The sequence below is a fragment of the Malaclemys terrapin genome, chromosome 4 (assembly GCF_027887155.1).
Source record: "Malaclemys terrapin pileata isolate rMalTer1 chromosome 4, rMalTer1.hap1, whole genome shotgun sequence".
In the NCBI taxonomy this organism is placed as follows: Eukaryota; Metazoa; Chordata; order Testudines; family Emydidae; genus Malaclemys; species Malaclemys terrapin.
In genome coordinates, this window is record NC_071508.1 from 40134753 (window position 1) to 40154116 (window position 19364).

Consider the following 19364-nt stretch of genomic DNA (forward strand, 5'->3'; position numbering starts at 1 on the left):
AAGGAGATGGTCTCCCCTATGGAAGGAGGAACGCGTCCGCGATAGAACCCAGACTGTGATTCAGGAAAGAGCAAAACTGCTGGCACTTCCTGTTGCATCGCGTGGCGAACAGGTCTATCTGGGGAAAGCCCCACTGATGGAAGATTGAGTTCGCAACGTCCAGGCGAAGGGACCACTCATGGCCGTGGAACTACCTGCTGAGATGGTCCTGTACTGCAGGGAGGTATGATGCCTGCAGATGTATCGAATGCTCTACACAGAAGTCCCACAGCATGAGGGCTTCCTGGCACAGGGGAGAAGAGCGTGCACCCCTCTGTTTGTTGATATAAAACATCGCCATGGTGTTGTCTGTCATAACTGATACACATCTCCCTGTTAAGTGGATTCGGAAAGTCTGGCATGCCAGGCGTACCACTCTCAGCTCTCTGACATTAATGTGGAGAGTGAGTTCTACCTGAGAATAGAGGCCTTGTGTCCTGAGGTCTCCCAAATGTGTTCCCCAGCCCCAAGCCGCCGCATCCATCACTAGAGAGAGAAATGCCTGAGGGCTGGTGAAGGGGACTCCCGCACATACTACCTGTGTGTCAAGCCACCACTGGAGGGCGTCGAGGACCAGGCAAGGCAGAGTCACAACCCTATCCAAACTGTCCTGATCTGACAGATACACCACGGCTAGCCACGATTGGACAGGCCAGAGTCTGAGCCTGGCGTGTTGCACCACATAGGTACAAGTGGCCATGTGTCCTAGAAGTTTCAGGCAATTCCTTCCTGTGGTGGTGGGAAACTGCCTGAGACCTCGTATGATGTCGCCGAGGGACCAAAACCTGGCTTCCGGGAGGTATGCCCTGGCTTGTGTTGAGTCCTGAACTGCCCCTATTAACTCTATCCTCTGAACCAGGGACAGCGTTGATTTTTCCTCGTTCAGAAGGAGGCCCAGTTCATCCAACGTCGTTCATATTCAGTCGACTTGTGCCTCCACTTGAGATCTGAAGCAGCCCTTGATGAGCCAGTCGTCGAGGTATGGGAACACCTGTACCTGCCGCTTGCGCAGGAACACGGCTATGACTGCCATGCACTTGGTGAACACTTGAGGTGCCACCAACAGGCCGAATGGGAGGACTGTGAACTGGTAGTGGGTGCCTTTCACCACAAACCTGAGGTATTTTCTGTGGGACAGAGTTATTGCTATGTGAAAGTACGCATCCTTCAAGTCGAGGGCGGCATGCCAGTCTCCTGGATCCAATGACGGGATGATGTAAGCCAAGGAGACCAGGCAGAACTTGAGCTTCTTCACAAACTTGTTGAGTTCACACAGGTCTAGGATGGGCCTTAGCCCACCTTTGGCTTTTGGTATTAGGAAATACCAGGAATAGAAGCCCTTGCCCTTCTCCTCTTGAGGAACCTCTTCCACTGTCCCTAGTGAAAGGAGCGAATGCACCTCCTGTATAAAGAGATGCTCATGAGAAAGGTCCCTGAAGAGGGATAAGGAAGGGGGGGTGGAAGGGCGGGAGGGCACAGAACTGGATGGAGTATCCCCTCTCTACCCTGCGGAGCACCCAGCGGTCCTGTATCACTTCGGACCATGCATGGTAGAAAGGGGACAGTCGGGACGAAAAGGTAAGGCGGGGTAGATCCAGTTCTTGTCCTGGTGCGCCGTCCTCGACCACATCTTCAAAAGGCCGGTTTGGGGCCTGAAGGTGGCTTGGGATGGCCAGAGCCCTGGCCTGAGGATGGGTGCAGCCTTTTTCTGCCACCCCTATTCCTCCTTCGGGAACCGTCCTGTTGGTTTTGCTGGTAAAACTGCTGAGGAGGCTGCGGCCTGAAGTGCCTGCACTGTGTAGCGTGGGTGTGTATGCCCAGGGACTTGAGGGTGGTCCTTGAGTCTTTTAAACTGTGCAGTCTCCTGTCTGTCTGATTTTTCAGAGAAACGGGCCTGACCTTAAAAGGGTAGGTCTTGGATGGTCTGCTGGACTTCATAAGGAAGCCCAGAGGACCTTCTCTTGACCACCCCCGTAGCCATGGTTCGCGCGGCCACGTCGACACCATCAAGAGCTGCCTGCAAGGAGGTGCTAGAAATGAGTTTGCCTTCCTCCATAAAGGCATTAAATTCGGCGTGGGAGTCTTGTGGTAATAGCGTGGCAAAATTGGCCATCGCTCTGCAGGTACTAAAAGAGTACTTACTAATGATGGCCTGCTGGCTTGAAATGCAGAGCTGCAGACTACCGGTGGAGTAGACATTTCTCCCAAACAAGTCCACCTTTTTCGCCTCCCAATTTTTGAGGGACGGTCCCTGAAACCCCTGACGCTCCATTTGGTTTGCAGCACCCACCACCAAAGAGTCGGGTGGAGGGTGAGAATAGAGATGCTCATATCCCATTGAGGGGATGAAAGAGAGTCTCATTTATCTTTGGTGTAGGGGGCAAAGAGGCCAGTGTCTGCCACAAAGTTTTTGTGGCCTCCATTACAGTTTTGATGAGTGGCAGCGCCATTGTGAGGGCCCTGAGGGGATGAGGATGTCCACCATGGAATCAGCATCCTCTGCCTGGATCCCCAGGTTCTGGGCCACCCTGCGCAACAACTGTTGCAGGACCCTGCTATCCTCCAAGGCCGGGGCCATTGAAGTGCCCGCAACAACCTCATCTGGGGAGGACAACAACAAGAGCACTGGCACATGGCCTTGGTCACTGCCCTTGGCCCCAAGAAGGTCACGTTGTTGGTTGGGCTGCTGTAACGCCGGTGCCGCAGTCGCCAGGGTAGGCGCTGGTGCCGGAGTGGTCGCCGGTACAGAGGCCTGAGTGGCAGACAAAGGTATTGGCATCTCCGGTGCCAGCTGCTGCACGGGTTGGAAGGATGCCGAAATGAACGACGCCAACCTGGATCTCAACGGCTGGTTCTGACTCTGGGCTTGATGATAGGCCCAGGGAGTCCAAAAGCGCCACTGAGCTGGTGGTTGTCATTGAGGTGGCCATGGCGCTGAAGGAGGCCGGCAGTTTGTCGCCAAGATCTAGATCTCCTGCTGCTGGACCTTATCTGACCAATAGGACTCCACCTCAGACTCCAAGGTCTCAGAAAAGGAAGACCACAGAGGAGTAGTACTGGGTGGTGCCAATGAGCAGTGCCAGGCCTTTGGAGATTAGTGCGGTCCCCCCACGTGGGTGGTTGGCACCGGGGAGTGGTGCCACCGAGATGGGGAGCGGCCTGACATTATCGTCAGCTTGCCCCAGATGGGATGGGTGGCCGGGTTATCACCAGTGCCTTGTCCCTCCTTGGAGAAGGTGGTGACGTCAAGTGAATACGGTCCTGTGCCGCCTCAAAAGTCTCTGGAGTGGAGGGGAGTTGAATATCCTGGCCATGATGGTCCGGAGAACGGTAGTGGGCCAGTCTTGACTGGACCCCTTGCAAGGCAGGAGTCGATGAGCCCCCGGGAGGTGCCAGGCCCAACGTATGCTGGATGTGCTGAGGCCTCCCTGTCGCTGGCTCCTTAGGCTTAGGAGGGGGAGAGCGCCCTCTCTCCTGCCTCTTTCTCTTCTGGAGCACCGGGGATGAAGACCAGTGCCTACCAGAAGTCTTATCCTCGGCGCCGTGTCAGTGCCGGGAGTCCTTAGCCTCCTTCCTTGGCGCCGGAGGAGGCACTCGGCCCGGGGTTGGACTATGGGAGGAGGGCTGCCTCCATGAGGAGAATTCTGAGTCTCTGCTCGCGATCCTTAAGGGTCCTCAGGCGAAACCCTTTGCAAATGCGGCACTTGTCCTTTTGGTGACTCTTGCCAAAGCACTTCAGACAAGAAGTGTGCGGCTCACTCTCTGGCATCAATTTACTGCAGACTTCACACGGTTTGAACCCTGGCGACCGAGGCATGCCCCAGTGTTGGGGGACGAAATGGGGGGAGGAACCCACGCAACGGAAACTTAGAGAGACTATTAACACTGCTAAGACTAACTATATACAAATGACAGTAGGACACTGCTAGAGGCGCTTGCAGAAGCAAGAGCGAGGGAAGTTACAACTAGCCATCACCAGCGATAAGAAGGAACTGAGGGTGGAGGGTCAGGTTCGCAGGGCCCTATATTGGGCACCATGAAGGCGTGACTCCAGGGGGCGCCAAAGCCAATCCTACGGATACTGCTAGAGGAAAAATCTTCTGGCTGTTGTGCACGCGGCACGCACACACCTGATTGGAATTCACATGAACAAGCACTTGAAGAAGAACATTACCATGCTGTTTCCTATGTATGCTCTCACTGACATGCAGCTCAAATGTGATCAGTTTACAACTCAAAAGCTGATTTTTCTACTTGCCAGCCCTGAAAACTCCACTTGGGATCTGAACTGGGATCATCCTGCCTTATATACGCTGCACACTAGTGACTCAGATTCTGCAAATAGCATTTAGCTAGCAGTGTTGTTTGTGAGTCAAAGTAGAACCCGGCTCACTCTTCCATCAGTGGGTTGGTTCTGCAGAGTTAACGGGAGGGAGATTTCGTCAGGGAGGTAAGCAGATGTGGCTCAAGACACAAGTAGGAAAGTTGAACAAGAAGTGGTTTCGTTTACTGTTGGTGTTCTGTCTAGCATTGAAATGATGATTTATTTATATTAAAGGGAGATGCAGGAGTTCATAGAAATGCCTGGGATATAGCAGCTGGCACAGCCAAGTTCAGCTGCTAATTGGCAGGTGCTTGGAACACTGGAAGTCCATGACACAGTTACACTCTGACAGTTATTTCTGCTGCACAGAGATTCGGGCATTCGTTCCAGAAATACCTTCTGTACAAGCATCTGTCAAATCTGTGAAGCAGAGCGAGTCCTCTGGCTTCCAACAACAGGTGTTGGGGGCAGGGCCAGCTCTAGGCACCAGCAAAACAAGCTGGTGCTTGGGCCGGCACATTTTTAGGGGCGGCATGGCCGGCGCCAGAATGCCGCCCCTAAAAATGTGCCCCGGCCGCCCTAGCTCACCTCCGCTGCTGCTGCCACGGCGCGCGAAACAGCTGATTCGCGCGCCACTACTCGCCCTCCCTCCCAGGCTCTCAAACCTGGGAGGGAGGGGGAGATCCCGAGCGGCCGTTTCGCGCGCCGCTGCTCCCCCTCCCTCCTAGGCTTGAGAGCCTGGGGGGAGGAGGCAGGGCTGGGGATTTGGGGAAGGGGCGGAGTTGAGGCGGGGCCAGGGGTGGGGTAATTAAATAAGGGGGGGGGGGGGCGGCCAAAATTGTTTTTGCTTTGGGTGGCAAAAATCCTAGAGCTGGCCCTGGTTGGGGGTTAGAAGGGTGCTTTTATCACAGCTTAGTATATCCACCTATGGACAAAGCAATGAGTTTCTCACTCTGTTTTCTCTTCATCAGCTGCTGTGGGACAAGCTTGCTAGTTGTTTGCAACCACAGCTGTAAGCAACATCTGTCTGCTTCAGCAATGTGTAGTTATTTCCCCATGGCCCTTCATCGGTTTACACATTCTTTGCCCCCAGGTTAGACTACAAGTGAACTGAAAATGGGAACTATTTATTGGGGACCGAATCAGATTGGAGTACCGTTGTGCTATGCGCGGTACAGACATAGCAGAAAAAAACATTCTGTCCCAAAGGACATTAAACTGATAAGAACAGATAGTAGATAATGTTTTCACCCCTCAGCCAAAAGGTCGAGATACTACCTTAGTTCAAGATAAAATGCACCAGGTGGGAGAGCAAACAAGGGATGTGGAGGAGGAAGGATGAGAAATCAAAAGAAATTTCTTTGCATATGCTAGCGGTATGAAAAATTTGTAAAAAGAGATCATGGTGGAATAAAGGGGGTAGTTGATAGGCTAATTCAAGGCTTAATTGTGGATTGCCTTGAAGATAAGGATAAGGGTAGGCAACAGAGAGACTCAAAGTGGATGATGTGTCAGAAAGACTGGCCAGAAGATGTGTGACCCTGGCAGACAAGGTGCCAAGCTCATACCAAAGCCCCCGTGTCTCAATTGGACACTGACAAATACATACCTGGCATCAGTCTGGCTCACCGGTGTGTTAATATCATTAAAATAGGTATTCAAATGATAAGAATGTGATTAGTGTTTAGACTTTATTGAATGCTTGTGAGCTGCTGCAGGCATTAGTCTCACTCAGGGCTAGTCTACACTGGCAGCGCTTTAACATGCCTTGTGTGGTCGCGGCGCAGCGCTGGGAGAGAGCTCTCCCGGCGCTCTTAAAAATAAATAAATAAATAAATTTTAAAAAAACCACACACCACCTCAACAAAGGGCGTAGCTCCCACCGCTGGGGCACTGTTTACACTGGTGCTTTACAGCGCTGCAATTTGCTGTGCTCAGGGGGGGTGTTTTTTCACACCCTTGAGCAAGAAAGTTGCAGCATTGTTAATTGCCAGTGTAGACAAGCCCTTAAACCAGGGGTTCTCAAACTTTTGTACTGGTGACCCCTTTCACATACCAAGCCTCTGAGTGCAACCCCTCCCCCTTATACATTAAAAACACTTTTTTATATATTTAATACCATTATAAATGCTGGAGGCAAAGCAGGGCTTGGGGTGGAGACTGACAGCTCACGACCCCCCATGTAATAACCTCGTGACCCCCTGAGGCATCCCGACCCCCAGTTTGAGAACCTCTGCCTTAAATCCTCTATATACCATATTGTAAGGTTGTATTGTGAGCCTCTGTGACTGTGTGTCACCAGACGGGACAGAGACATTAACTATCGTAAAGGTCCATCAGACAGACAGACTATTCTGGGATGTTAAAGAGGACAAAAGATGATGTTTGTTCTGCCCTCCTCCCCATGAAGATGACTCATGCAAGTAGATTCCTCCCATCAGCTGAGTTTGCAGCTCAGAGCACATAGCAGGCATGGGATAAAAATCCCAAACAGAAGGAACTGATTATCTCTATGATGCCAGGACTCCTTAAGCACAAGCAAGAGATCCCCAGCTACTTAGCCTGGATTAGCCCCAAAGGACATGTAAAGCTTGCTGACCACAGAAGCTTCTTAACAACTTTGGAAATTTAAGATTATAACATATTTGTATATATGTTTACCTGCTTTGACTTTGTAAATAACTCATTTCCTTTTCCTACTTAATACATTTTATATAGTTTAATATAGGGTTGGCTACAAGCATTGTCTTTGATGTAAGATCTAAGGTGCTACTGACCCGGGGTAAGTGGCTGTTCTTCGGGTCTGGAAGTAACTTAAATACTTGGTATAACAGATCATCTATCACAAAGGTATGCTCACCTGGGTGGCAAGATGGATTGGAATATCCAAGGAGACTGTCTGTGACTCCATGTTTAGGCTGTTAGTGCCTGAGGAGTTTATACTTGATAACTGGTTGGTGAAATCTGAGGCTGGTACTCACACTCTTGAGTCACTGAAGGCAGCTTTACAAGATGATCTTAGAAGTGTTTTAAAAGGACCTAATGAGGCTAAGGTTACAGCACTCAAGACTGGAAAGGCAGAGGATTCAACAATCACAGTGCAAGATAAAGAACTGGATTAGTATTAGCATGGTGGACAAAGAGGAAGGGCCAAATCTGTGAAATGTGGTATAGGAAGAAGTAGCAGGATTTAGACACACAGCCTGATATTTAGCTCAAAATGCTGCTTGCATGCTTCTCACTGCCAGACTTCTCCTGCACACAGTCAGATTTTTCTTGCATGTGGTACGTGCACTGCCATTGACATTAATGGGACTTCAGTGTAAAGAACAAGAATGTACAGCAGCTCCCTGCCACGTGGATTGGAGAGGAACACTTCGCTCTTAGGTTCACTTCTATTCTCATTTAATATTTACAGAATCATAGAAATTAGAAATAAAGGAGGTGTGGGAAGGGTGGGACAAATACTACTATTAGATCATCATTTGTCCATCCTCTGGGAGCCAAGACAGGACTGTTCTCTACGTTCTATCTTTTAGTGCTTTTGTCTAAACCAGTGTTACCATAAAAATTCAGTCAATGGAGCCTCTACAGGTTTGAGTACTACAACTTCTAGATTGTTTTAGAAATCTTTCCCTTTCCCCAACCCACTGTAAACTGTTAAAAATGGGGAAATTAATTGCTTTCAGTAGGTTCAGAATGAAATTCAAAATGGATAGGAGACGGTGTGATGACTGCATCTGTGTCAGATGAATTACTCAAGCTCTGCTTTTCACCTCTGACAGTACTACACCATGCAAGGCTGATTACTTTTAAAACAATTTTTTTAAGTGACTGATAATTGGGAGAGTAACTAGATTCACTCTCCTTGTGCTCACAAGAATGTTGAGTCATATTCCCATAATCCTTTCATACATCTCCCCTCTCTGAAAGCGCGGGCGGCTAATAGACTCTCAACTCAAGCTGTACAGGCTGGATGATGATATCTTGGAATTAAGATGGGGCCACTATGTTTCTACAAGCAACATGGACCTCTTGTTCTGTTCCTTTACCATTTCTTTTGAGAGTGAGAGAGAGAGGGGGGGGGGGGGAGAGGGGGTCCTGTTTTCTACCTCATTTAGCCATTACCATATTACACTCTCCTTGCACTCTTACGGTACACTTCTATGAAAAGTCTCTGATTTTATACTGACCCTGTTCACTTTTAATGGGGACAGAAGTGGCTATATTCTATCCCTTCGGTGGAAAGGAACCTGGCAATCCACAATGAGTCTAATCCTGGCAGGGTATCTACATTTGGATATAGGCCACCATTGCTCCTTAAGTTAACAGGTGACCAGCCTTTGCTGTGACTACCCCTAGGGTATTTCAACTCACTTCCTATGGAGCATTCATTTCAGCCCTTTCCACCCCATTTAAAAGAAAATGTAGCAATACTGTATATTCCACACACCTTTTCTGGTTTAAATGCTGTCAGGAAACTCATAACCTTTATTTTTATTAAATAATGCTCGTTTGAATTTTTACTATTTATTTTGTTTTCAGATTACCTGTTTTATGATTTTTTTAAAATATATTATGTTTTAACTGTTTGTACAAAGTCCCAAACACTTGGGCAGGTGAGGGGTGTTCTAAATGAAGGTAGTACCTGATATAGCATTGCCTTAATTACACTATAGTCTACCTTTGAATAAGATTTGATTTTGGATCAACAATTAGCACATACCAATCATGTATTTTTTTAATATTTTACAGTGTTTATACACACAATCTAACACCAGGGGTAATTGTAGGGTCATCAGTAGAAAAGCTATATTCACCAATTACAGCAAATGAAATTGATCAAATGTTTGTAATTCCTTAAAGGCAAGCTGCAACACAAAGCATTATAGAAAATATTCTAATTTTTACATCTATTTACAAAGAACAAGTCACTGAAAGAATTTGTGTTGCATATAAGAAAACAGTCGTGACTTTATAGTACTAAAAATATTAAATTAAAAATACTGTTACAAACCCTTATCAACCAAAAATCAAGAAGTAACTTCTTACAATAACTTTGACAAATCGGGCTTTTAATTGACATCCTGGTTTATATCAGAGAAACTCCTGCTAGGAAGCAAGAGTAAAAATTTAATTTATTCAGACACAGCATCCACCATCATGAGATACTAAAACAGGAACAGGGATTTCTAGAAACTATTTTAAAAACACAATCCAACATATAATTTGTAAATGTTTAACTGTCTAAGGTATAAATTAATCCCTACAATTTTCCTTTGAAGAACATGCTAATAAAGTTGGCCTCTACCATTTAATAAGGTATACCATTTAATAATAATGGAAGGTCTTATAGATCATTTATTTTTGCAGAGAAAAGAAAGAGATCCATAGAGAACAAGGCAGATCTGTATTCTTCAGCTGTCTCACACAATTGCTACCCTTCTCCAGTAAAACAATACCTTTCACTTGTAAAGCTGCTATTAGCTATAACTGAGTGATTATCACATTTGCGTGCCATGGAATAAACACAGCCATGTAAAGCAACAGTACGGTGCACGATATGCTAACTATGGCAATTAAAAACTAGCTAACTGAGCATAAGGCTGTTATAAACATACAGCTAAGGGTAGCATAAAATCCCTTTACCTGTAATGGGTTAAAAAACTTAAATAACCTGGTTGGCACCTAGGGACAAAGAGGGACCAGGGCAGAAAAAAACATCTCCTAAAACCCTGCCTAAAATAAGCATCCAAGATTACAAAAATTGTAAGTAATAGCAAGAAAATGCATTAGCTTATCTTTTGTTTTAGCTTGTAAATTTTCCCTATGCTAAGAGAAAGGTTTATTCCTGTTTTTTGTAACTTTAAAGTTTTGTCTAAAGGGAAATCCTCTGTGTTTTAAATCTTATTACCCTATAAAATTACCTTCCATCCTGATTTTACAGAGGTGCTTCTTTCACTTTTTTTTTTTATAATAATGTTCTGCTTTTAAGAACCCGATAGGTTTTTAGTGTCCTAAAAACCTAAGGGTCTGGTCTGTGCTCATCTTGTTTACCTATTTGTTTGGTATATTATGCTCAAGCCTCCACAGGAAAGGGGGTAAAGGAGTTTGCGGGGATATTTTGGGGAAACAAACTCCAAGTGGTCCTTTTCCTAAATCTTTGTCTAACTCACTTGGTGGTGGCAGCGATACCGTCTAAGAACAAGAAAAATTTGTGCCTTGGAAAAGTTTTTAACCTAAGCTGGTAAAAATAAGCTTAGGGGGTCTTTCATGCGGGTCCCCACATCTGTACCCCAAAGTTCAGAGTGGGGAGGGAACCCTGACAAGGGCTAATAGAGGCTACAATGCCCAGATGTGGTTTTATCAAAGTACATAAAACAGACCTTCATATGCTTCAGGTCACCATAGACATTAATTCACAACAAGAGCAAACAATAAAAGTTGGTGAGATTCTCTGACTGACAAGTGTACTCTCTTCAAGTCAAGCTTACTACCAAACTGGTGTTCCTACAGGAGCTCTAGACTTGTAACGTAATAGCCTCAGATTAAGAAAATCCTTCAAACCTGTAATGGAACAGTTGAACTATTAAATATACACACATAGTGTATATATATAAAAGGGACAACGCTCAAAATCTGTTGAGACTCCAAATGCAACCATGTTTGGGTACCTAGTTACAACTCCATTATCACTGACATTTTTATAGTGCAGTGATACTCAGACCTCAGTTGTTCAGGAGTCAAATTAGTGATCAACATTACCTAAAAGAGCCACAGAAGTGTGAATTCATTGTTTCATTTACTATAGTATTATTCATATTTAAACAATATTATGGGAAATATTTAATATATATTCAATAAAATTCTCACAGGAAATAAATTAATAACTTAGTGCAAGTTGACAACTTAATCGGTTAACAACATAAAAGCATCCTGATGGTTAATAATTAAATCATAGTGTTTTAATATGTGCTGAAAAGAGCCACAGGAGACATTAAAGAGCCACTTGCAGCTCACAAGCCGCAGTCTGAGTATCACTGTTCTAGTGTATAGCCTAGAATAGATCTTATCTGTGTTTCAGAATGAGATTAAAGCCTTGGCAATCTCCCAGTGCATTTGAGAGGGTGGAGAGGACAGTGCACTAGGTGCACCGTGGCTCTGATCCAGGATGGCAATTCCTCCAACTAAGAATATAGCCATGTCTCACCAGAACGGTACTCCCCACCTGGTGTGTTGCTTGCATAGTCTGGGAAAGGTTATGAACAGAGTAGCAGAAAATACGGGTTGTGACTGCCAGTGAGAAACATGGAAGTATTCAACTACATGGCGAGCTTCTGTTTCTCCTGAGACCACTAGCTTTATAGCAAGCATCAGAAACATTTCCTCTACACAGATTTGTAAGACACACTTTCTCTTCCGTTTTGTTATGGGCCTACCCATTAGCACTGCTCTATTTTTATTAGAAAACCTGGATGAGATTTTCAAAAGCCAATGAGGGGATTTAACCACAGAACTCTCAGGGTAGTGCTTCTCGTTTAGACCGACATCAGCGCGGCTTCACCGGTGCAACTGCACCTCTGTAATATGTCTGGTGAAGAAGCTGTATGCCGACAGGAGGGCGCTCTCCTATCGGCACAATTACTCCACCTCCGTGAGAGGCAGAAGCTATGTTGGTGGAAAAGCATCTCCTGCCAACACAGTGCCGGTATGGATAGCGCTTAGGTCTCTGTAACTTGCATCGCTCAAGGAGGGTCTTTTTCACATCCCTGAGCAACATAAATTAGATTGACTTAAGGGGTGGTGTAGACCTGCCCTTATTGTGGTTAAGTCCCCTAGGTAAATCTGAAAGTCTCAACCCCTACTTTTAAAATGTTTCCACATCTGGACATTAAAGTTTTGGTTGGAGCTGAAACTCCAACATCCCCAATGGCACAAGGACTTTTGGGTCACATGCCCCAGCAGCCCACCAACCCCGTCCACCACAACTGGGTGGGGAGCTATAATATTGATTGAGAATGTGGGTGCTTCAGCCCCATAAATCATCCACACCACAACAGCATGCCACACCTGAGAAACCTGTTTTAACCAAATTCTGGCAATTGTTAAGTTACAGGGGAGCAAAAAAAGGAAGATACTGGTTTCAAATACTCTCTTAAGGATGGTTATCACTTTAGGGAAGGAAGTAGTATCTAGAAGGATGAACTCCTAAGAAAAAGATCCTGTTTTCACACAAATGTCGCTGACCACCACCATCACCACACAAATGCAATGAGAAAGGCACAAGAATTTCAAAAAGCACTTACGGGGCTAAGGAGCACACGTCCAATAGACTTTTCTTGACACTTGCGCTCCTAAGTTCTCTCAGGCACTTTTGAAACTCTCACCCACAGACTATGAAAAATACCTTTATATATACACACACACACACACACACACACACACACACACAAAATATCTATATGTGGCTCATTAAAGCACCTGTTCCAATAATGTCACTGATAATGCAAGTTAAGAGGTGTAGGGAATTAGTTGTTTCTGGAGATAAGTTTAAATTCTGTCTAGGGTTACACGTAAAAGTTAGCATAGTGGTCTCATTTAGTACCCATTTATCCACATCACAAGGCAACACAGTTGGCACACCTAGCAGTGCTTTGCAAGGCCCAAATCCAGAATAGCAAGGGATTTTATAGGAAAAGACCTAGGCCTTGGCTACACTTACCAGCTAGTTCGACGGCTGGAAATCGAAGTTCTGGGTTCGACTTATCGCGTCTAGTCTGGACGCGATAAGTCGAACCCGGAAGTGCTTGCCGTCGACTGCGGTACTCCAGCTCGGCGAGAGGAGTACCGCGGAGTCGACGGGGGAGCCTGCCTGCCGCGTGTGGACCAAGGTAAGTTCGAACTAAGGTACTTCGACTTCAGCTACGTTATTCACGTAGCTGAAGTTGCATACCTTAGTTCGAATTAGGGGGGGTAGTGTAGACCAAGCCCAAGATGTTCAGATATCTGAGAAGAATCATGCACTATGAGTGACTTCAGCTAATTCGTTTAGTTCTTTCAGAAGCAGCAGTTTCACACTCGATTTTAAAATTTAGAAAAAGATGGCACAGAAATGCAATGCCAACTTGGCTTAAGTTTGTCTTACCTGAGCTGGATATTAGGCTCCGTGCTACATCAGTTCAGGCTAAGTTGCCCTCTCCCCATCTGGTAGAAAATATTTCCAGTTCCAAAATGTTCACCTTCATGACTCTTAGAATTTTCTGTCCTTAGCTGAAACCTCCAGACTATCCAAGCTCTGCTCAGTCTCACTCACACACTCCCAAATCAATGCAACGTCATCTCTCTCCGGTGTGCCTCCACACAAGCGTTCACTGCAGGGGAGAAATGCAGCCTCGGAAGCTGTCGCTATACAGACTCTCTTCCCTCTCCCAGACTCACTGCAAAGAAAACAAGAAGAGGTCCATCAGCTTTCTGTTTCTTGCACCACGCATATATTTTTGTCACAAAATCAGGATCTATTTGCAAACAAAAAAAGTGTTCAACATTCTGTTTATGTGAACAACCAAGTAAATACACTCATGGCTTGGCTGTACTATGGGGTTACAATGGATGTAACCCTGTAGTGCCAATGCTATGGGGAAGTTACTACAGCAACAGAAGGAGTTTTTCTATCCCGGTAGTAACTCCACCTCCCAGAGGTCTGTCTACATTGCAATTAAACACCCGCAGCTAGCCCGTGTCAGCTGACGCAGGCTCATGGAGCTGTAAAATTGCAGTGCACACATTTGGTTGGGAGCCCAAGCTCTGGGATCCTTCCCGCCTTGCGGTGTCCGACAGCTCAGGCTCCAGCCTGAGTCCAAACGTCCACACTGCAATTTTATAGCCCAGCAGCCCGAGTCAGCTGTCAAGGGCCAGCCACAGAGGTTTTATTGCAGTGCAGAAATAGCAATGGTAGCTAGGTTGACCAAAAAAACGCTGCTGTTGCCCTAGCTACGTCTACACTGGAAGGTTAGGTTAGCAAAGCTGCGGCACTCTGCATCATAGCTATGTCGTCTAGGCATCATGACCACTTTGTACAACATTTCAAGGGTGTAACCCACCAAAGAGGAAAGGAAGCACAACGGACGGTAAAAATAGTGGTGCTGAAACCGAGCAAATGAGGATTAAGGCTGAGTTGTCATGAACATTTCCTAAGCCGCATTATCTGAGACACTGTGGAGTAGTCTCCCAAAGGAAATGTAGGGAGCTGCATGGCTCAGGTTATTGAAGAACATGGGCTGGACTAAGTAATGGAAAAAATACCAAAGGGAGAATCCTGAACTGAGCAAGGGGAATGGATTACATGCCTCACTAGCTCTTTTCCATTTCCAGTGTTTGCTTCTTTGTGGATGCACAGGACCTAGATATGTTTGTGTATCCAAACAGCTGTTAAAGCCAGTGGACAGTGATGCAGTCGCTCAGCCAGAAATTTCACAAAGCAAGGGGCACACAATTGACCGTACATTTAGATCTTAGGGGCAACAAACACAAACAAACAATTTAAAACAGTCATGACCTCATTTTGCTCAGTTTGGTTTCATTTTATTCATAAACATATTCTGTGGTCATTTTTGAGCCTCTCAGTTTTCAAATTTTGCTATTCTCCCTTCTGGTTTGAGATGCCAGTCAGGTCCTGATTTCAGTGCTGCTGCATAGAAAAAAATGCCCAACACTGCTTTATATTAATGGAGAGATTGGCTTGGTGAATTGCATTTTGTTTAGGATTAGGATGAAATTTTGTGATCTGACCAGACATTCTGGGTGAACTAAAATGCAGTCAATGGGCCTACAGCCACATGATGTCATTTGTCTGTAATTTACTTATGCAGAGAAGCTCAGTTCAAACACAACATCTCGTTTTCAGTGGGGTCCTGTGTTTTACCCCATTTTCTAACTTGGTTGACAGATTTATGAGGTCAAGTGGATTCACCTGGAGGTCTCAAAGCGAGTTAACCCATGGAGACCGTAGGCACGTACTATACAACATCATCCTCAGCTTTCCTACAGGAGAACACAAGACCCTCCAAAGCCCTTTGTTGCTCTAATTCATTATCCCACACTGTTAACAAGGGAACAGTGCTAATGGAAAAACTGAACTGATTTCCCAGCACAAGCAGCTGCTACCAGCTATATTTTAGATGGAATAATCTTGGCCATTTCCTGACAGATAAACACAACAAAGCCCAATGGTACACAGGGATTGTCTGTCATCCAAACATTATAGGAAGCTGTTAGTCCATCCTGTAATATTCTCTCAAGACATCAAAAAAAGTTATGAAAGCTGTTAGATTGCAACCTGTGATATGCACAGTGCACACAACTTTGAAGGCCGCTTAGAATTTTCCAGCTGAGAATCGCGAAAGTATTTTCCAATCAGTAACTAGGCTTTGAAAGTGATTTAAAAAAAAAAAAGAAGAAGTACATTGAATTAAACCATGGAGTCCTGAGCAGTAGAATGCAGTACCTTCACTTGACTTGGATTTTGTAAAATAGCTACTGCAGCAAATTGTTTCTCAGGGCAGCTCAAGACATTTCTTCCATTAGAAAAAACAAAATACTCTCAGCGGTGACAGAGAACAGCAATAGAAGGGGGCTTGGAAAGGGGAATAACTTTAATAGTTCCTAGAAAATTTACAGTTTTGTAGTTCTGATCTCAAATAATTCAGAAGAAAAAGCTGGTTTTGCAGGCATAAAACTGCCAGTTTATCACAGAGTGTGAAGTTTCTACATGAAATTGACAAGCCACCTCAAGGGGAAAATTTATGGTTCTGCCTAGGAGGGGATGTAAAGTCCACTTTCAGTATGAAAAGGCTGTATTAATGGTGTGACTCCACTTTTGATCTCATTCACAAGTACTTGTGAACACACTTCAAAGCATTTAAAACCCCAACATTCACAAGTCTCTTTGTAATACCGCCCCCTTTCATGTCTCTCCAACCACGCTACAGCCCAAGATGCAATGACCAAAATAAACGAAGAGTCTAGAACAGTTTATACATTCCTCCTCAGAGTTGGTTGCATTTATTTGTGAGTAGTCCTTTATGTTTTTTATACCTGTCTACACTCACCATACAGTGAGCATAGAAAGCACTTCAGAAAATTTTAATCACAACAATAATACAAATGGAGATATCCCATCTCCTAGAACTGGAAGGGACCTTGAAAGGTCATCAAGTCCAGCCCCCTGCCTTCACTAGCAGGACCAAGTACTGATTTTGCCCCAGATCCCTAAGTGGCCCCCTCAAGGATTGAACTCACAACCCTGGGTTTAGCAGGTCAATGCTCAAACCACTGAGCTATCTTTTTCTGTAAGATGGCAATCATAACAGTAGATGAGAACCTACAATCAATAAGCTACCAGGAAACAAATTTCAAATCTGCTTCCCTCTCAAACATTTCCCAATTTTCCATTGCAGCGGGGAGAAAGGAAGAGGAGGAGGAGGAGGAAGAGGAACTTTGCCATGTGCACTGAAGATTATCAGATTCAGGCCATCTCAAAACGAGGATTGCGGAAGAGGGAGGGAAGAAAAATACAATTCAAAAATGATGAGGTTCATGCAGAGAACACCCAGTAGCAGCCTCCTCTTGTTTATATCATCGAGGCTCCAGCTTGAGTGCCTCTGCTGATCTTAGCTGTGGTAGTATGGCACAGGGAAAGAGATGGCTTTAAATGAAAAACTAGTCTCTTCAAGTAGAACTGCTAGCTTCTTGTTGAGACACCAACAATTCTTCTGCAGCTTCTATTTTTAGACCTATATATTCTCTATATTTAGAGAATAAACAAATACCCAAAAAAACCTTGTTTTGTTTTTTGCCCAGAACTTGTCCGTCAGTTGATGAGAGTTTCAGATACGTAGCCTCATTTATAGGAAATGATTTCTACTTGACCCCATTAAAATATAAGAGTCAGACTGGAAAAAGTAGAAGACTACAAGTTTTTGGGAAACACTCAAGAGACTAATTTTTTTCCTCTGATGTCTGAAAAAAAAAAAAAAAAAAAAAAAAAAAAAAAAAGACAGTGAAACCAAAAAGAATTCCCCTCTCCCCATGCACACCCTTTTTCGGAATGAAAAATGCATATTGTACTTGAGTGGGAAGGAACTCTATAAATATGGCCTTTAGAAGTCAGATTCTTCTTGCTTAAGACAGGATGAGAAGTAAATCAAAATTTCTCTAATTGCAAACTTAAGCCAGCTATAATATTGTCCATTCTTCATTAGGTACTAGACCATGTGCCCGAGGAATGCAAACATGTCAGACAAATACAAAGTGAGACTGACGACTGATTTACTAGAACATCCACCAAGCGTTTTAAGTGTCTGTTATACAAACAAGCAAAGTGAATTAGACATAGCTGCTTCACATTTTCAGTGCCAATTGCAAATTTGTAAGGATCAAGTCATAACCTCCCTGGCCTTTTGTCTGCCAGCTCAGACACACCCAACTATTTCATCTCATCTAACACGGGAATAATGAGAGGCAAGTAAATTGGCAGAGTCTCTGCCAAAACACCACACACTTCCCAGAATGCATTCCTCCACTAGATCTATTTCTCCACGCTCTTCAGTCCACACCAAATGGGTCATATTACTTCGCCCCAAATCCCAACTCATGTCATTTGCATGTGACTGCACAGAGCAGCATCTAGTAACGTAGAAACTTTCACTGTAGTTCCTTTTCCTACACAGTCCACCTGCTTTTTCCCTCCATAACTGAACACACAATTAGATATATCTGGCTTTGGCCACTTACAGGCTGCTCAACTAGAACGAATCACTAAATGATGTGACAATCATCTGGCTAACACCTGTGATTAAAATTGGGCCCTCCAGAACTAAAAGTGTGAATCTACACAGCTTGCGCTAAAGAGCCAGGCTCTTTGGTTGAGCGCTGTAACAGACTCTCATCCTCTGTGGATCAGGCTACTAAAGGGGACATTTACACACTGAAGAGGGTGGTACAGGCATTCCCAAGATACCCAACTCCTGCAGCGAGCGATCCAACGGGGGTCGATTAGATGCGATAATTGACCACCGAGCGCTCTCCTGGCGACTCCAGTACTCCACCAGGGCGAGAGGCACAGGCGGAGTCAACGGGAGAGCGTCAGCCGTCAACTTACCGCAGTGAAGACACCCCAGTAAGCAGATCTAAGTACATCGACTTCAGCTATGTTATTCACATAGCTGAAGTTGCATAACTTAGATCAATCCTCCCCTCCCCACCGCTAGTGTAGACCAGGCATCAGATACTTTGGTCTCTTGTGGTTAAGTAGGGGACATCCAGCAGCTGGGAAGAAGAGCCCAACAGAATTTTTTTTTAATATGTACCCAAAACATGCCATCTCCTATACTCAAGAGAGGACTTTCACTACAGAAAGCAAAAATAAATTAATGTCACCAGAATCTTAAGCCCCCTTTATGACTAGTGGGTCTGTTTACCTTTAGAAAGGAGCCTATAAGAGGGAACATGATACAAGTATATAAAATAATTAGTGGTACAGACAAAGTAGATTGGGAGCATCGGTTTCCCTGATCTCAGAATACAAGAAATTGGCTAACAGTCAATGGGAAATTCAAAAACTGGTAAGAGGAAATAGTTTAATCATACCTAGTGTGAAAAAGTGTCAAACTTGTTGTCATGGGATATTATGGAGGCCCAGAATTTAGTAGGGTTCAAAAAAGGATTAGATTTTTAGATGGATATCAAGGAATTTAGAGTTATAATAATTAATGACAATAAAAGTTTTGGGAGGGCTATTAAACTTTGTGCTTCAGAGTTTAAGCCACTCTGCTTAACAGGTTTCAGGGTAGCAGCCGTGTTAGTCTGTATCCTCAAAAAGAACAGGAGTACTTGTGGCACCTTAGACACTAACAAATTTATTAGAGCATAAGCTTTCGTGGGCTACAACCCATTTCTTCGGATGCATATAGAGTGAAACATATATTGAGGAGATATATATACA

General features: G+C 44.8%; 1 protein-coding gene across 4 annotated transcripts in view; it reads right to left on the reverse strand.

The window, feature by feature from the left end:
- Positions 1-19364, reverse strand: part of LOC128837084 (USP6 N-terminal-like protein) — a 170546-nt gene that overhangs the window by 67012 nt on the left and 84170 nt on the right. For 3 of the 4 annotated variants that reach the window (XM_054027929.1, XM_054027930.1, XM_054027931.1), the window contains exon 2: positions 13509-13800. The exons of the other annotated variant lie outside the window; for it this stretch is intronic. The gene's annotated coding sequence lies outside the window, so the exon portion shown is untranslated. The remainder of the gene's footprint in view (positions 1-13508; positions 13801-19364) is intronic. 4 annotated transcript variants of the gene reach the window in all.